The sequence below is a fragment of the Jaculus jaculus genome, chromosome 3 (assembly GCF_020740685.1).
Source record: "Jaculus jaculus isolate mJacJac1 chromosome 3, mJacJac1.mat.Y.cur, whole genome shotgun sequence".
NCBI classification, from domain to species: Eukaryota; Metazoa; Chordata; class Mammalia; order Rodentia; family Dipodidae; genus Jaculus; species Jaculus jaculus.
In genome coordinates this window covers 63,750,085-63,769,259 of record NC_059104.1, presented here as the reverse complement: position 1 = coordinate 63,769,259, position 19,175 = coordinate 63,750,085, and the positions used below count along the sequence as shown (strand labels likewise).

General features: G+C 39.1%; 1 non-coding gene across 1 annotated transcript; it reads right to left on the bottom strand.

Moving 5' to 3' along the window:
* Positions 1-9,163: 9,163 nt before the first annotated feature.
* Positions 9,164-9,376, bottom strand: LOC123459594. Its single transcript, XR_006636357.1, has one exon. It is a non-coding gene; the product is annotated as a small nucleolar RNA U3 (small nucleolar RNA).
* Between the last annotated feature and the right edge of the window lie 9,799 nt (positions 9,377-19,175).

The following is a 19,175-nucleotide window of genomic DNA, read 5'->3' as shown; positions in this document are numbered from 1 at the left end:
GTGTGGTGACGAGCCAGCTAGGCAAAAGGTGTCCAGTGGTGCAATGGTGACAGGTCAATTATGGAGGTAACCAACTGTTCCCTAATTGGATTTGAAGCTCACCTTATGGGAAGGGTGAGTATTCATGCTTGGTACTGATAACTAAGTCAAAAGACTATGGCTTAGAAGGTTTTAGGCCATAGGGGAGAAACTTCTCCTGTTGTTTGGCTAAATGGGTATATTTTATGTCTACCAAATTGTCCTCTCTACAGTTTATACCCATAGAGCTATTCTCACTTTTGGGTAGAGAAGCTTAAGTTTTCAAATGGTGGTGAAGCCAAGCATACCACGATGACAAGAAAAGATAGTCCAGTCCTTACTTAGCACTAGGCACAACATCCCTATCACGCATGACAGGGAACAGAGAACATTATAGAGTTGGTGAACGAAAGAAAATTAGTGTTGTTCTTACCGCTAGCCAGAGAAGCTACTCAATGAAGATAGCAGCAGATACTGAGGAGACTAAAAGTTCATCAAAGTGTTGAAAATAGGAGGGTGTTGAGAGCTCAGCATTTAATGAGAGATCTCTGTCATGTCCTCTGCAGCTCACTGTGGAAGAGCAAGCAGAAAGAATATAAAATCCACAGGGCAGGAGGGAGTACTTTGGGATACTGTCCTCTGAACATGACCTGATTGAGGCATTCATGACCTCGCAGTAGAGGTTCTTATCCCCAGAGCCTAGCAACATTTCAACATAGAGGACAGAAGAGAGCAAGAATAACGAGAGATTAACACAGAAGAAGGGCTATTTGGAAAAAGGAGGGGATTCAGTGAAATGAGGGTGGGAAGGTGGGACAAGAAATCAATCAGAGAAGAATGTGATCAAATTGCAACATGCTCATGTTTTAAAATCCTCAAAAAAAAAAAAAAAAACAAGTAAAGATACACCATAGTCCCAGGTTACTGGTATCACTAAGAATATTATATATGCAAACCAAATCCAATATGTTTAGAATTTTAAGCTGTGCCTTAAAATGTTTCCACTAATAGTGTTTAAAAAAAAAGCAGCAGCCAGCAGTCAAGAAATTCAAAAAATGCTTAAGAAACTAAGACACCAATGGATGAAAATCAGCAGAAATAAGAAACAAGATAACCAGACTTACAAAGACTCATATATAAGAATTATCAGACACTAATGGTAAGATAACTATGTTTTTAGAAGTTGAAACTTGATAATATGAACAAGAACAGGGAATTTGAAGAAACAAATATACTTGTAAAAGTATCACTGAGGAATTTTAGGAATGTCTAGAATAAATAAGTATAGAAATTAAAATAATAAGGTCCTGCAAATAGCAGTTAAGACAGAGACAGTTAAAGAGAGACCCAATCATTTGGGAAATATAGCTATGTGCTGTTGGCCTGATCACAGAAGGGCTGCTTCAGATCTGAGCATCACCTCTGAATTCTACATAGGCAAAGGAGAAATTGTAAAGGGCAAGAAAGTATGCAGATGAGCCTGCTCTTACTTTCCAGAAAGTCTCATCCCCTACTCCCATTACCTCTGATTGGCAGAACTCCATTGACATAGCCTCCTGGAGACACATCATCACCGCCAACAAAATTTTGGTTCCTATTTGTAGAAATAAAGAGCAGACTATGTAGCAGTGAAGCTACTAATTAATGACTTCTGTCACAATCAAGAACAAAATATGGCTTTTACCCTCAAAGAAGTCATAGTCTATTATGAGAAATAGACCTACAGAAAAGTGAAATGTAAAGTTCTAGGCACGTGTTCCTATAACTCTTTCTGTATTTAAGTATGCTTTATTGTTGTCTCCTGCGGCTTTTGTTGAGTTGATCAGCAAATAGCAAAAATGTTAAAGGAAATAAGTAGCTCATGTACCAGGAATCTCAGTATAGATAAAAATCATGGGCTGAAGAGATTTCTTAGTGGCTAAGGCGCATGCCTAAAAAGCCTAAGGACCCACGTTCAATTCCTTAGTATGCATGTAAGCAAAATGCACAACATGGCACATGCATCTGGAGTTCGTTTGCAGTGGCTAGAGGCCTTGGTGTGCTCATTCTTTCTCTGTCTCTCTTTCTCTCTCACACACATAAACAAATAAATAAAATATTTAAATGAAGAAAAATTATATGTGGTTTCCACATCAATTTCCACTTATGATCAAGTGGAAGATGTTAGGTAAAAAGAAATGTAGGTGGAAGAAATCATTACATTATAAATAAACAAGAAATGAAGGAGGATGTTGTGGCATCATTTACAAAAACCATTCATTGAATTCCTACTGTCTACAATTCCCAGATGTGACATTATTTGGAGATAGGATTTTTACAGAGGTAAAATTAGGTGCTCAGCTAAGACCCTAATCCAGCATGATTGCCATCCTTATATCCTTATAAGAAGGGACATTTGGACACATGCATAAATCTTTGGCATACTCAGAACAGCATCCACATACTTCCAGGCACATTTGTGCTAAACAAATACTTTCTGATGGATTTGTGGAGTTGTATTTTTAGTGAGAAATGAAACTATATGGCATAACACACTTCTGTAAAGTTAAGATTGTATGAGATAAATACACGAAATCACTATTGTAGAAGATTATACTGTCTGAAGATAGGCTGACCTGCTACAATATGTCTTTTCAAGTGATTGTGATATCCATGCACCTTTTAAATTTGATTTTCTGTTCTGAACACAGATTTTATTGTCTGAGTTAAATTAAATATATGCTAGAGGTAGCCAAGGAACAGAAGACGCTGGCCTTCATGGTAAAATTCAGAAAATAGAGAATTGCTGTGTTTTTACTATATTTTTATTTATTTTTATTTGACAGAGAAAGAGGGAGAGAGAGAGAGAGAGAAAGAAAGAGAGAATGGGAGTGTCAGGGCCTCCAGTTTCTGAAAACAAACTCCACATGTGTGTGACCCCTGTGCATTTGGCTAATGTGAGTCCTGGGGAATTGAATCTGGGTCCTTTGGCTTTGTAGGCAAATGCCTTAACTGCTAAGCAATCCCTCCAGTCCTTTTATTCTTTTTTTTATATTTATATTTTTTAATTTATTGCTGTGTTTTTTAAATAGAAACTTTTTCAATTAGACCAATTGCCCTCTGTACAATAAAATCCATCTAAATCAAATTTCATGCCAGTACTTCAAACTGTAATAAATGGCTGTAAATAAGTAATCTAATTTGTAATGCCATCAATATGAAGTATAATTATTGTACTATGACTTTCATTATAATATTTTGTCACATCTTGAGTTGAAGTTATTAAAATGACCATTATTGGGCTGGAGAGATGGCTCAGCATTTAAAGGCTTTTGCTTGCAATACCTGATGGCCCAAATTTGATTCCTCAGTACCCATGTAAAGCCAAATACACAAAGTGACACCTGCATCTCTCTAGTGGCAAAAGGCCCTGGTACATCCACCCCCACCCACTCTCTCTGTTTACAATTAAATAAATAAATAAATAAATAAATAAATAAAATGACCATTATTTAGAAGGGACAGAGGGACGTATGAGTGACTTTCTCCATGCTTATATTGTAAAGCAATATTGTAACTTCTATACAGAAATTAAATATTAAACCCAATTAAATAAAGTAGGATATTACATTTCTGTAGTACTATAAAAAAAGGTTGGAGAAGTATTGTATATGAGAGAAGTCTAAATAGCATTTAACTAGGATCCATTGGTGAAATCTGCTCCTTATTCATTGTAAAGTTTGCATAAATCCTTTATCACCAGAGTATTTCTATATTTTAAGCTGTAAAATAAAAATAAGAGCAGTAGATGCCCACTTATATAAATGAATTTTATTGAGATTAAAGTAAGAATATTTCAGTTGTCAGGCTTATTAGCAAAATCAGTGGGATTTTTTGCTTGAAAAGTCTAAATTTGTAACGGGTGTTGGAAGATGATGCTATCATGGTTTAAGAGGTAGACTTAACACCAACCTTGTTTATGCAGAGATTAATCTTTTTACTTCAGAGTATTTCTGAAGAAGGAAAAAGAGTCTTTTGGAATAGTGAAAGTCACTTGGAGGTGAAAATCGGTATTAATGAGCATCACAGAATCAATGGTCTGGGGATGGAGTTTGAAGACTTCATACTAATGATCACATGTAAATGGAATCAGTAACAAATTTCAAGTACAAAGACAATGGAGCTTAGTGTCACATTCAGCTTTGTTTTTCTGTTTTATTTCCTTTCTTTCCTTTTCTTGAAAATAGCCAAGTAGTTGAGAATGCCCTTGAACTCCTGATCCTCTTGCCTCCAACTCCCTAGAGCTAGGATTGTAGGTGTGTACCACCGCACGTGGTTTGATGTGACACTGAATATTGAACCCAAGGCTTTGCAAATGTTAAGCAAGCATTCTACCAACTAAGCTGCATGCCTAGCCCATTGGTTGGGTTTTGGAAACAGAATTTCATTACATATGCCAGGCTGGGTTAAATAGCCCAGGCTGGTCTTGAGTTCACAGCAATCCTTCTGCTTCAGCCTCCAGAGTGCTGAGATTTCTATTTGTGTGCCGCCCAGCTCATATTTGTTCTTGTATTAATTTATTTTTAAATAAAAAAAATTACAAAAGCACCTTTAACTGCCGAACCATCTCCCTGGGCCATAATTTACTTTTTGCTGTGTGTGTATGTGTAGTATAGTCCCCTATGTGCGGGATGGGGTGTGTGTGTATGGGTGTGTGCACAAGTGTGCTTATGTGTGGAGAACAGAGGACAACCTTGGGTGTTATCCTTATAAAAGTCATCTACCTCTTCTTGACACGGTCTATCCCTGGCTTGGAGCTTGTCAGTTAGCTCGACAGGCTAGCCAGTGAGCCCCAGGAAGCTCCCTATCTCTGCCTCTACAGCATGGGGATTACAGGCCCTGCCTCAGCCACATCCAGCATTTTATGTGGGGATTGAAGTCAGGGTCCCTTGCTTTCAAAGCAAGCACTTCACCCACAAAACTGTCTCCCAAGACCCAAAGAGTTTTAACCAATTGTTTATAGCATTGAGATCATATAACACAGGAGCATTTTCAAACATCTTTTAAAATTTTCTTTTTATAGCCACATTTATTTCAAAAGCAGCTTGTGTCTCAGTAAACATTTTAAAAATGTACTTAATTTAAAAATATTATCTGGCTTTCTATCAGCCATTTTCCTTGGTAAAAATGGTAAGTAATTGAGGATCATTTGTAATTTTAGAAAAGAAAGTGATTCATGTTGTTTTATATACCCTTACATGAGATAAACAGGGACCTCCTGGATAGCACAAAAGGATCTTATCATAGGCACTGGTGCATGTAAACTGCAAAACGTCAGAACATGTTGGACCTGAACTGATGCTGGAAGGGCTGCTGCAAACACCAGACTTTGCAAAAACCCTGAGGGCTGTGGGTTACACAAACCTCTGGCACTTGGACCAAGTGCGGAAAGCAGTGTTAATCCACAAGTCAGGGGTAAATTTTAGTCCCTTATTTATTACTTAAGATAAGTAAGCAGAAGCCTAATGTGTTCACCCCCTGGAACTATTGCACTATGGAGACCACTGGACCACATAGTCAGGCTCTTTGAAAGGCAATTCTATCTGCCATTGCTCAATGATTTTTCACCCTGACAGGATGTAGGACTTGTGTCATATCTGTGTCGTGATACTTAAGACCTTAAGTTATTTCTCAGATTAATTTTTTAAATTAAATTTCTTTATTTGTGTGTGTGTGTATATGTGTGTGTGTGTGTTTATGGGCACAAGGGCCTCTTGCCATTATAAACAAACACCAGATGGCTTGTGCTACTTTTTGTGTCTGGCTTAAGTGGGTGGCTTGAAAATTGAATCCAGACCAGCTGGTTTTGCAAGCAAACACCTTTAACCACTGAACCATCTTCCCATCCCCCTCAGGTTTATTTTTATCTACACTTGAGCTACTAATCTGTAACTAACCTATAGTAATGCAGTAATGTTTAGGTCACATGAACTAGCTTTACAACTAAGCCTACAATAGTATGAGTTTGAGTATCACATAAGTATAACCTGTGTGTCTTTTACTTCTTTTAAACCATCATGAGTCCTGTGCAGCCACCTTCTCACCCCCTAGGTCCTGAATGGAAGGCTGGGCACAGTGTGATGCAGTCAGGCAAATCAAATCTATCTTCCAATGGTTGTGTCAATAACCAGAGAGGAGGTCCTCCCTTTCCAAAAATTATTCATCTTCCCATTAACCCATTAGTCAAGAGATAGGAATTTGTGGATGGCCTCCCAAAGGTCTTACCTCAACATTTCTACAGTGGGGACTAAGTTTCCTTTGATGAAGGGACAAACCCCATCAAAACCATAGCCAGCTAACCTCTAAGCTTATAGAAGATGGTGGACTGGCTGCAAGTGTAGATGCAGAGAGACCAGTTCACAGCTTGTGCAATGGCATAGGCCCAAAGTGAAGGTGGTGATGGCCTGCTGAAGCACAGCAATGCAGATCCTTCCCTCTGCCCCATCCCTTGGTGCTAACCTGCTAACACAGCTGTGAGGATCCCTCCCTCTGTCCCACCCCACCCTTAACAGCATCAGCACTGAGAAATGAATGCACTCTTGCACTCAGCACAGCCAGAAGAATGGAATTTAGTAAGAAAGGAATGGACTTGAGAGTCTGTCATCTTTATAGGGTTGTGTATTATGTTCACAGAAGTAAGGATGCCAAGAAATAAAAGTGATAAAAAGACTACAGGAAAAGAGAATTGGGGTCATGGGAAAGAGGAAGAATCCACATGGAAAATCCCTAAAAATCCAGATCTCATCCAGATGCAAAAAGAAATAGCAAAACATCTAAATCCTTGCTTGATTCTTTCTCTTTCTTAGTAGTGCACTTGCTTCTTAATAGATGTGAGCCCCTTGGGGACACTTGGTAATTATAATTGGGGAAGCAGCGTACTGGGTAGTGGAAGCCAGGGATAAAACTAGTAAACACCCAACAATATGCAGAACAGCCAAAAAGTAAACACCCTACAATGTGCAAAACATCCAAGTAGTAAACACCCTACAATGTGCAGAACAGCCAAGTAGTAAACATCCTACAATGTGCAGAACATCCAAGTAGTAAATACCCTACAGTGTGCATAACAGCCAAGTAGTAAATGCCCTACAATGTGCAGAACAGCCAAGTAGTAAACGCCCTACAATGTGCAGAACAGCCAAGTAGTAAACACCCTATAATGTGCAGAACAGCTAACTAGTGCACCTCCTACAATGTGCAATATAGTCATCCACAGCAGAGACTCTCTTCTGCCGTGTATGGTGGTACACACCTTTAATCCCAGCAGTTGAGAAGCTGAGGTAGGAGGATCACTGTGAGTTTAGGCTACCCTGAGACTACATAGTGAATTCCAGGTCAGCCTTGGCTAGCTCAAGAAGCAGAAACAAAAACACAAAAGAAATACTCTGGCCCTAGATGTCAACAGTGCTGTGGTTAAGAAATCCCATCAACTGAACCTTTTTTTGTGAAGACCTGCTATTGCTGTTCTCAGCATCTTACTATTGTCATTTTTGGCAGCAGATTCCACATCTCAGAGAAATGCATATAAGTGGCAAATGGGTCTCCTACTTATGGATTAATGTATAAATGGGTCATTGTGGGAGTGGCTTTGTTATATATGCATCTCCACATGTGGCAAGCTTGCTCTGGCATGCTTATTCTTTCTAACACAGCTCTGTTCCTCAACGTTACAATGTAGAAGTAAGTCCCTCACTAGATGCTGGAGTCAAGTTTTTCCCAGCCTCCAGAACTGTTAATTATATAAGCCTTTACTTCTTTTTTATATATAAATTATCTAGTCTCTGATATTCAGTTATAGCAGTATGTATTAAAATATGTGTATATTATGTTTTGTCTTGGTCTTTTTGTTCACCAGTGTTTTCAGTGTCTAGAATGTTACCTGATACATACTAGCTATTCAAAATATATTAGTAAATGAATAAGGGGGTGAAAGTTGAATTCTGATCCTGTTGGAAATGGGGCAAAGCATGAATGAGATCTTCACAGACTTTGACTCAGTACTACAAACATTGAACTATTGACAATGTAGGGCCAGATCAATCTTTTTGTGCATAATGAACAGCATAGCCATAGTCTTCAAACAAGCAGATTTTAATCTGAGTGCGCAAACACACAACATGCACGCACACGTGCGCACATGTTCACACGTGCACACACACACACACACACACACACACACACACACACACACACATTACTCTCATTTGCATGCAAAGCCTCAGTGTTTAAGGTTTTATAGACGTTAGGCAGGTGGGTGAGTAGTGTCACTGGATCCCAAACAATATTCTTGAAAACTTCCAGACCATAAACCTTTAGAAATTAGACTATGACTGGAATTGAGATGTAAATTATAACATAAAAGCAAGGCACTTTGTTTTGGGAGTTGTTTAGTCTCTCATAGCAAATTTATTTTCTCTTTACAAGAATTGAAGTGAAAGAAAAAAGAAAGAAGTAGGAAATGTAAGGGGCAAAGGCAGAAACCTCTCCCTCTGTGTGTTAGGACTTTAGGTACTCATGTTGGAAAGCAGTGCCTCCAATTCAAGGTCAAGCAGTGCAGTGTCCTAACACAGCACATACAGGGTATCAGCTCCGCCCTCAAAATTCAAACATGCAGCATCCATTGAAGCTTACTTTTCCATCTAGGTGGTGTAAACTTGAGTTTCCAGAAAAATGAAAACTACACACGTATCACAAGACCAGATGACTAAACTTCATGATTGTGAAGTTAAAATGTTGCAGACCACAACCAGATTATCTTAGGCTATTTTTAGTCCCTTTGAAAGCCACTGTGAGTTGTTTAGTCTTTCATAACAATTCACCCCTTTCTGATCTAACATTTTTGTGACTATTAAAACGTTTAAAATGTGTTCTTAGTAGATCTCTCGCTTCCACCAATCCAAAAGCTAAGAATATCATCAGATAGCACCTGGGACCCATAGCAGAGTTTTCCCTACTTTGGTGTAACCTGCCTTCCTGTGGTGCCCACCAATGTATTTGGTAAATGCCTTGATTTATGACTGTCTGTATTGTTACTAATAAAAATCTCATGTTACCACTCCCACAGAGGGACGTTTCTTCCTTTTCTCTTTTTTCCCCCTTTCTTCTGTCCACCAGACTGCATTCTTTCCTTCTGACCCTCTCAGGGGGAGAAAAGAATGATCATCAACGGTGATGGGCAGTTGCACAAAACAAAACCCAGTACAGCTTCACCCTCAGAAGAGAACACTGTACTTCCTTCTCATGGTTTCCAGTACTCTACACAGTCAGAGAAACATCTATGGTAAGGAACTATAGAAATGATCCCTGAAAGTATAGTCTTAGAACATGTCTTTTTGGACAACCTGATTTTGTGTTCCTGATCCAGATCAAGAATAAACTGTCTTATTCCTTTGACGTTAAAGCTGTGACTTGTATTGACATTATTTCACTAACACCAACCTAAAGTACAAATTTAGGCATATCTACCTAATTATTACTTATGTAGAAATAATTTTCAGATTTTAAATGTAATTAGTAATTCAAATAACTATTCAAAATATTGTGGATGGCTGAATAGATGGCTTAGTGGTGAAGGCACTTGCCTGTAAAGTCTAAGGACTCAGGTTCAATTTTCCAGGTCCTGTGTAAGTCAGATGCACAAGGTAGTACATGTGCCTAGGGTTTATTTGCAGTGGCTAGAGGCCCTGGTGTGCCCATTCTTTCTCATTCTCTCTCTCTCTCCTCCCTCCATCTGTCTCTAATAAATAAAAAATTTTTTTAACTAAAAAATATAAAATATTTAAAAATATTTGTGAAAAGAAGGTTCTACTCCTTTGGGCTTATTGACTTAAATCTCTAGTTCTGGGCAAGGAGTTAACTTTTTGCTCTTCATACTCTTAGAACTAAAGTTCCTGGTACAAAATGGGTGTTTAAAACATATTAGTTTAATGATTAAAATTATTCATATACTACATGTCACAGCTAACAAGAAAGTTCTGAAAGAGTATTTTGCTTGAAAATAGTTATCTACCCTACTTTTATTATTACACTAATAAAAACATAATAAAAATGCTGATTTTTAAAACTATCCATTAAACTTGAAGCTATTTGGCAACACACTTAAAGATGTAAAATGTTCATGATCTATAACCTAGCAATTGCACTTCAGTCATTGAACTCTGAAAACGTAGCAATAAAAGTTTCATGTAACTTAAAATGCAAAAAAAAAAAAGTTTTATCCAACCTAAAATGACCAACAGTATAAGGAAGTTATGAAGTCAATGGCAGCTATTGGTAAAGCATTAATCAGATCATTAAGACCATACTTATAAAGCTTTCAAAAAATTTAAAACATTTTTTTCATTTATTAGAAAGAGAAAGAGTGAAAGAGACAGAGAGAAAGGGTAAAAGAGACAGATTGAGAAAGAGAGAAATGACTTGCCAGGGCCTTCAGTGGCTGCCAACAAACTCTAGATGCATGCATCACCTTGTATGTTTGGCTTACATGGGTCCTGGGGAATTGAACCTGAGTCCTTTGGCTTCGTGATCAAGTGATTTAATCACTAAACCATCTTTCCAGTCCTATAAAGCTATTTGTATATTAAATATCTAATAATATTTGATTTATAAGTACTATTTTAGGTTAAATATATAGTATAAGCACAACTAGGTCAAAATACATATGTACAAAACTTATTGGAAAGAAACATAACTTGAGACTTCTGGCCAAGATGGCACCACCTAAGTGAGCTGCACATCTCCGGGAAAGAAAGGAAAGATATTAAGGGCTCACTGGGTCTTTTAGGGGAGAGAAATCTCCAACAGATTGCCAGTGGGAGGGTACAGAGGAAAAAAAGCAAGGAACCACTGATTCCCTCATGTGTGAGTAGCCCACCCCTCCCCCCCAAGCAGCCACCATACCCACAGTCCCAGCTTCAGGAAACTCCCACACTTACTGCAGGAAAAGGGTCCCAGGCCAACATAGTTCCACTTGCCTCACTGCACAGGGGTGATCACCCTGCTACCCTTGCCCATAAGTAACCTTGGCCAGGCTACACCCACTGGCCCATTGGAGCTCAGGCTCCTTTGATCAATTTGCCCACCAAATGCTTGCTGCTGAGCCAATCCCTGCTTGTGCAAGCTTAGCATGCTTGGCCCATTTACTCACTTACTGGTCCAGCTGCCATGCATTCACATGTGAGCCCATGCCCACTCCAAGTTCAGGCTGTCTCTGTCTGTCACTTGTGCCAGCTCAGGTGCCAGCCCCTCCCTGTGTGCCATGCTGGCTGACTGCCATTGTCCTGTTGCGGGTGAGCTCAGACTGCTTCCAGGTCCCAGTGTTCCACCATACTGGAGTTTGGGCTGCTTCAGTGCTTGGTGCCTCAGTGTCCTTCCTAGGGCAACCACAGGCAACTTTGGAGCCCCTGCCAGGCAAGAGATCAGGCAGCTTTGACAAGTGACAGCCAAAGCCCAGACTGTTTGGCAACTGCCTCAGGCTGCTTCAGAATACCACTGTGCTTGAACCCAGGCTGATCCACCCACCTATGTGCCCATACACTGTGATGGGCAGACCACAGCACAAAAGAAATAACATAAAAAATCAAATGCAAGAAAATCCAGTTAGATCACCCAGTCCTACAATGAACATCTCTAATCAAAACATAGAAGAGTCATTAAGATCAGAACACCAAAATGAAGCTATGAGCAATGCAACCCTGACCAAGCTACTGGTAGAACTTGAAGAAAAGCAACAAAGGACTTACAATCATATGGCTGCTGCCATCACTAGACTAGACCTAACAGATAAGAAAATGGAAGGAATTCAAAGACAGTTAAGAGATCTGAATGAGACTGAAAAAAAAGAGGACCTCAAAAATCAGCTGGTGATGCTAAATGAAGACATAAAGAAATGCAAGGATGAAATCTAAGAAGCATCAAGAAAATCAGAAAATGATGTGAAAAGAGAGCTTGACAGAGGGATGGAAACTATACATAGAAAAGTAGTAGAAAATGTAAACCTACTTGAACAAGTCCAAAACTCTCTAGAAGCTCTCAAGAATAGACTGGAGGATAGAAACTCTGATCTAGAAGACAAGATGGAAGAAACAGTTCTAGAGTTCAAAAGTTGCAGTAAGTTCAAAAGTTTCTGTGAACAGAACATGAGGGAATTGTGGGATACCCTTAAAAATCCTAATATCAGGATCATTAGAATACCAGAAGGAGAAAAAATTCAGACCAAAGGCATGGAGAACTTATTTAACAAAATAATCAAAGAAAACTTCCCCACTCTCACAAAATAAAGGCCCATCAATATATAAGAAGCTAATAGAACTCCAAATAGGTTGGAACAAAGGAGAAACTCTCCAAGACATATTGTTATTAAGACTCTAAACACTGACACCAAAGAGAAAATATTAAAAGCACCTAGGGAAAAACAGCATACCACTTTGAAAGGTAACCCCATCAGAATTACTCCAGACTTCTCAATGGAAACCCTGAAAGCAAGAAGGGCCTGGAATGAAACACTGCAAAGTCTAAGAACCTATGGCTTCCAACTCAAACTACTCTACCCAGCAAAAGTATCCCTCATAATAGATGGTGAAAGAAAAACTTTCCATGACAAAATTCAACTTTACAATTGTATGAACACAAAACCAAACCTACAGAGAGTATTTCAGAATATTCTCCACACAGAAGAACCAAATAATCAATCTCAAATGCCTACAAGAAGCAGAACACAATAACCAGACTCAGAGAAGGCACAAAAAACTTCAAAGTCCATGAAAACACCAAACCACATATACCATCACAATATGGCAGGGATCAAATCAAATCTCACAGTCATTACCCTAAATATTAATGGCCTTATTCACCCATCTAGAGACACAAGCTAACAGGATGGATGAGAAAATTAAACCCATAAATCTGTTGTCTTCAAGAAACTCACCTCACCACTAAAGACAGACACCTCCTCAGGGTGAAAGGGTGGAAAACAATATTCCAAGCAAAGAGGAATAAGAAACAAGCAGGTGTAGCTATATTAATATCAGATAAAATAGACTTCAAAGCAAAAATCTTCAAAAAAGACAAAGAAGGGCACTTCCTACTTACCAAGGGAATGATCCATCAAGAGGATATTACAATGATAAATCTGTATGCACCAAACACAGGAGCACCACAGTTCATAAACAAAACCTACTTGACAATAAAACAGAAATAACCACCAACACCATCATAGTTGGGGACTTCAATACACCATTATCAGTAATAGACAGATCATCCAAACAGAAATTTAACAGGGAAGTAAGAGAGCTCAACAAAACCATAGATCACTAAGACCTAATGGACATCTATAGAACTTTCCATCCCCAAACCACAGACTACACATTCTTCTCAACAGCCCAAGGACATTCTCTAAAATAGGTCATATACTGGGTCACAAAACCTGCCTCCACATATTTGGAAGTTTGACATAATTCTCTGCATGATATCAGATCACAATGTTATATTGCTAGAAATTATTAACAAAAGATCCACCAAGAATCCCAACGGCACCTGGAAACTGAACAGCACACTTTTAAACAATAAATGGATAGTGGATGAAATAAAAAATGAAATTGCAAAGGTTTTAGAAATGAATGATGATGAGAACACATTGTACCAAAACTTATGGGATGCAACGAAGGCGGTCCTCAGGGGAAAATTCATAGCACTCAATGCCTTCACAACAAAGACAGAGAGAACCCAAACCAATAACCTAACCATCCACTTAAAGGTACTAGAAAAGCAAGAAAAATCCAACCCAAAAAGCTCCAAAAAGCTCCAGAAAGAAAGAAATAATTAAAATCAGAGCAGAAATTAATGAATTGGAAACAAAGAAAACAATTAAGACCATTGACAAAACAAAGAGCTGTTTCTTTGAAAAAATAAACAAGATTGACAAACCCCTGGCCAATTTGATCAAGCAAAAAAAAAAAAAAAAAAAAAGAGATGCTTCAAATTAATAAAATTTGAGGTGAAAAAGGAGAGATCACAACAGACATAAGTGAAATTGGGAGAATCATCAGGACTTACTTCAAAAACCTCTACTCCACATAACTGGATAATGTGGAGGAGATGGATAAATTTCTGGATGCATACTATCTATCAAAGCTAAACTCAGAGCAGGTTAATCTCCTAAACAAACCTATCACACTCACTGAGATTGAAAAAGTAATAAAAGGGCTGGAGAGATGGCTTAGTGGTTAAGCGCTTGCCTGTGAAACCTAAGGACCCCAGTTTGAGGCTCAGTTCCCCAGGTCCCACGTTAGCCAGATGCACAAGGGGGCGCAGGCGTCTGGAGTTCGTTTGCAGAGGCTGGAAGCCCTGGCACGCCCATTCTCTCTCTCTCCCTCTATCTGTCTTTCTCTCTGTGTCTGTCACTCTCAAATAAATAAATAAAAATTTAAAAAAATAAGAAAAAGTAATAAAAAAACCTCCCCCAAAACAAGAGTCCAGGACCAGCGGGCTTCTTAGCTGAATTCTATCAAACCTTCATGGAAGAACTCAAACCAACCTTCCTCAAACTGTGCCACACAATTGGAGACCAGGGAAAGCTACCCAACTCCTTTTATGAAGTTAGTATCGCCCCAATTCCAAAACCAGGCAGAGATGCCACAAGAGAAGAAAACTACCGGCCTATTTTTCTGATGAACTTAGGTGCAAAGATCCTGAAAAAAGTCCTCGCAAACCGAAGTCAACAACACATCAAAAGCATTATCCACCTTGATCAAGTTGGGTTCATCCCAGGAACACAGGGGTGGTTCAACATACAGAAATCTGTCAATGTAATACATCATATACACAAGATTAAACACAAAAACCACATGATCGTTTTGATAGATGCAGAAAAGGCCTTTAACAAGATACAACATCACTTCATAATCAAAACATTAGTGAGAATTGGCATGATTGTTTCATATCTTAATGTAATAAAGGCAATATACAAAGTTCCTAAGGCTCAAATAATACTTAATGGAGAGAGACTGGAGGAATTCCCATTGAGATCAGGAACAAGACAGGGTTGTCCACTCTCACCTCTGCCTTTCAATATAGTACTGGAAGTCCTAGCTCAAGCAATAAGATAGGAGAAAGAAATGAATGGGATACAATTTGGAAAGGAAGAAGTTAAGTTAGCCCTATTTGCTGATGACATGATTGTATATGTAAGAGACCTGAGAGACTCCATTCCAAAACTCCTGAAGGTGATTACCTCCTATAGTAAAGTAGCAGGATACAAAATCAATGCACAAAAATCAGTAGCCTTTCTATATGCAAACGACAAATATACAGAGAAAGAAATAAGGGACATGGTCCCATTTTCAATAGTAACAACAACCAAAAAAATACCTTGGAATAACGTTAACCAAGGAAGTGAAAGATCTATCAACAAAAACATAAAAGCACTCAAAAAAGTAATTGAGGAGGACTTGAGAAAATGGAAAGACCTTCCATGCTCCTGGATAGGCAGAATTAACATTGTGAAGATGGCAATCCTACCAAAGGCAATATACAGATATAATGCAATTCCAAGTAAAATCCCAACAATGTTCTTCACAAAGATAGAAAAAATGACCTCAAATTTCATATGGAAAGGCAGAAGGTATGGTTTTCTCTCTCTCTCTCTCTCTCTCTCTCTCTCTCTCTCTCTCTCTCTCTCTTCTCTCTCTTTTAGATTAGTTATATTTTTCTTCCTTTTCTTGGTGGGCACTGACCTGTAACTCCCAGTACCAGCATGTGGCTATCATCCACAATGAGCTTTTGATCAGAGAGACCTACAAGGTTTCCTAAAAGAAAGACAGATTTCTGTCAGAGTACTTGATGACCCACCAAAGGTTAGTGGCAAGACCCTACTGCTGAAGACACCTTATGCAGTTGACACATAAAATGGAATGGCATGGCTGGAAGCTGGAAGAGAGTCAGTCCCCAGACAGTCAGCACATCTAGTGCCAGAAGGTGCTACATGGGCAACTGGGGGAAAATGACCAATATCTGTCCAAGCAACTCATGGTTTAACCTACTTAGCAGCAAATAACCTGTCGTGATGCCAACACAAGTGCAATAGGGGCGCACAGCCATGGTGGGGAACCAACTACTTTTTATTTGGCTAACTGATCCCCTCAGTGGTACAGTACCCATAGCTGGAGCTGGGAAACAAGTCAGAACCATATCCAAACATAAGCCCACTCTCCATTATCAAGCTACCACCAATTGTGGGCTACAAGAGGGCCTACACTTATTAAATTCTCTATAAAAAAGTAAGGGTTATCTCACTTGCCTTGTACTAACTTACTCTCCATTGGAGAATCTGCTTCTCTTTTTCAGATAGATGTAGATCTTAAGGAGAGAGCCACCTCAAAAGAGCCCTGGCTGAAACTAAGAAAAATTGGTGAAACAAGCAAGGGTACTGTTTTCTTGGTGAACCAGGTACCAGCACAAAGGTGAAGGAGATCAACACAGAGAAAAATCAACTCCTACCAAATCAGATATCCAGAGACCCAGAGGCCCCTAACAACTCATCACTGAAGCAGACCAAAAATGAAACCAACATGGCTCAGGGAAATATTGAGAAAGAGGGGTCAGAAAGAATGTCAGAGCCACATGTGGGGTCATGATAGGCAGAGGTATTTATCCTACCCATAACTGCGGGCTAACTCCAGAATGCACGACCCATATACCTCAACAAGGAGGGGCCAGTGGGCAGAGGTAGGACATGGATAAGCCTAACAATGGTACCAAATTGACTGTATTCGCTAAGCACAAAACTAATTAATAAAGAAAAGAAACATAACTTAATCTTATCTATGTTTGTATGTTGGTACTACAATTATCATTTTCTTTCGCTGTTCTTTTCTTCTAAATTCTTTATAAACTACTATCATTTCTTTTCTGGGCCATGGCAAGACCCCTTAATCAGTCTCTCATGTTCACTGTTACATGGACTTTTCACTACCTAAATATTAATCTGAGTAATTTCTGAAAACAAACTGGACCCTTCTTAATAACTTGACTTCCAATAACAATGACAATAAAAATCCCAAATATTTAAATTGTTTCATAATAATCTGTTACAGCCTGTTTGATCTGATTTACAATATACATCTTTATTTATTAAGTACACACTTAAAGGTATTTTTTAATTTCTTCTGAAATTCATCATCTTCCTGAAAAATGTTCTTCAATTCACTAAAGACCACATAAATCCCTGAGTTATGGTTCACACTCATAGTGTAATTAATTATTGCAACATACTTTTACTACTAGTTCTTGTATATATTTTACATTCTACCCAAATAAAAATAGATGCAAATAAAACAAGTCACCTGAGGACTGAATAGATGGCTCAGTTGTTAAGGCACTTGCCTGCAAAGCCTAAGGACCCAGGTTCAATTTTCCAGTACCTACATAAAGCCAGATGTGCACACAAGATGGCACATGAGTCTGGAGTTTGTTTGCAGTAGCTACAGGCCCTGGTGCACTCATTCTCTCCCTTTCTCTCAGTCTCCGTCTTTCTGTCTCTCATAAAATAAATAAATTAAAATAAATAAATAAAAGAGATCAGTCTTTGAAAATAGTTACCTAAAAATTCTGCTAGCAACATGCACCAAGGCAAGGGAATATGAGTGAATGATTGACAAAATGAGTTAATAGAAAGCAGTTCTTTCTTTACCTGTTATATAGGAGTAGTTTGCTTTAATCGAAAGACTTCTGCTGTATTTCATTTATTAATGAGATAGTTTCCTTCTTTTTTTGTTTAGTTTTATTTATTTATTTGAGAGCAACAGGCAGAGAGAGAAAGAGGCAGAGAGAGAGAGAGAGAGAGAGAGAGAGAGAGAGAGAGAGAGAGAGAGGGAGAGAGGGAGAGAATTGGAGTGGCAGGGCTTCCAGCCACTGCAAACGAATTCCAGATGCATGTGCCCCCTTGTGCATCTGGCTAATGTGGGTCCTGGGGAATAGAGCCTTGAACCAGAATCCTTAGGCTACACAGGCAAGCGCTTAAATCACTAAGCCATTTCTGCAGCAGTGCCTTTTGCTTTTTTAAGGTAGGGTCTCACTCTAGCTGGGGCTGACCTGGAATTCACTATGTAGTCTCAGGATGGCCTCAAACTCAGAGTGATCCTCCTACCTCTGCCTCCCCAGTGCTGGGATTAAAGGCATACGCCACCATGCCCAGCTAGAGATAGTTTACTCTTTTTGTATTATCTTCAAAATCTACTTAGAGCATTTCTCAGTTCAGCCTAGCCACGTTTGAAGTGCTCAGTAGTTGGCAAGCCTAGCAGAAGCACCAAGCCCACAGTGTCGGGGAGGTCGAAGAGGGGGAAAGGACCAAGTAAGGCTGAGTTCATTTGTCTTGGTTGATTGGGCAACTTGTAAATTCGTTTAGTGACTGATTGCCTTTATTCTTTGCAACAGCAGAGCTCAGCAGTGTGGCTTCCAAATATCTAAGGTGCTTTGCCCAAGATTCTAGCCAGGTCAGTCAGTCTATCAGCTTCACTGCACGTGAATGAACACTGGCAATAGGCATTTTTGCCATTCAAACAGTGTGAAATCCCCACAGAGGGTGGATTTTTAATCCAGCATGCTGGTCTTTAGTTAACATGCCCGTAAAATTCATTATCAAAACAAGGACACTTTTGAGAGAGAAAGAGGTCACTGCTAATTTACCTGTGACAATGAACATAACATAGAATGGTCTCTGCTGATAAATCACAACATGTAGCTATCCTGCCATCAGTCAGCACATACACTTCTGGAAATAACTTGTGTTACTGGCAGTTGGCACACACGTCTCCAGGATCTATGTGACTCAGTGAACAGAAGCCAGTTCCTCCCGCGACCATGTACACAAAGCCCACAGTCCCTCCTATGGATTCTAGGTTTCATCCCAAAAGCCTGCATCCTAGAGTCTTTTACCCCCATGTCCAATAACAGTGTTTTGATGTAATTTTAAAGCTTCCTGTTTTGCAATTTTCCACTAAGTCTTGTTTAAATTGGGGGTTTAATGAGAAATGGCTGTTGTCAGCTAAACGGAGCTTCTTGGCAGCGTCCCTCCAGGAAAGTGGAGGACCAGTTAACAAAACTGTTCAGTGGGTGAGCAAAAG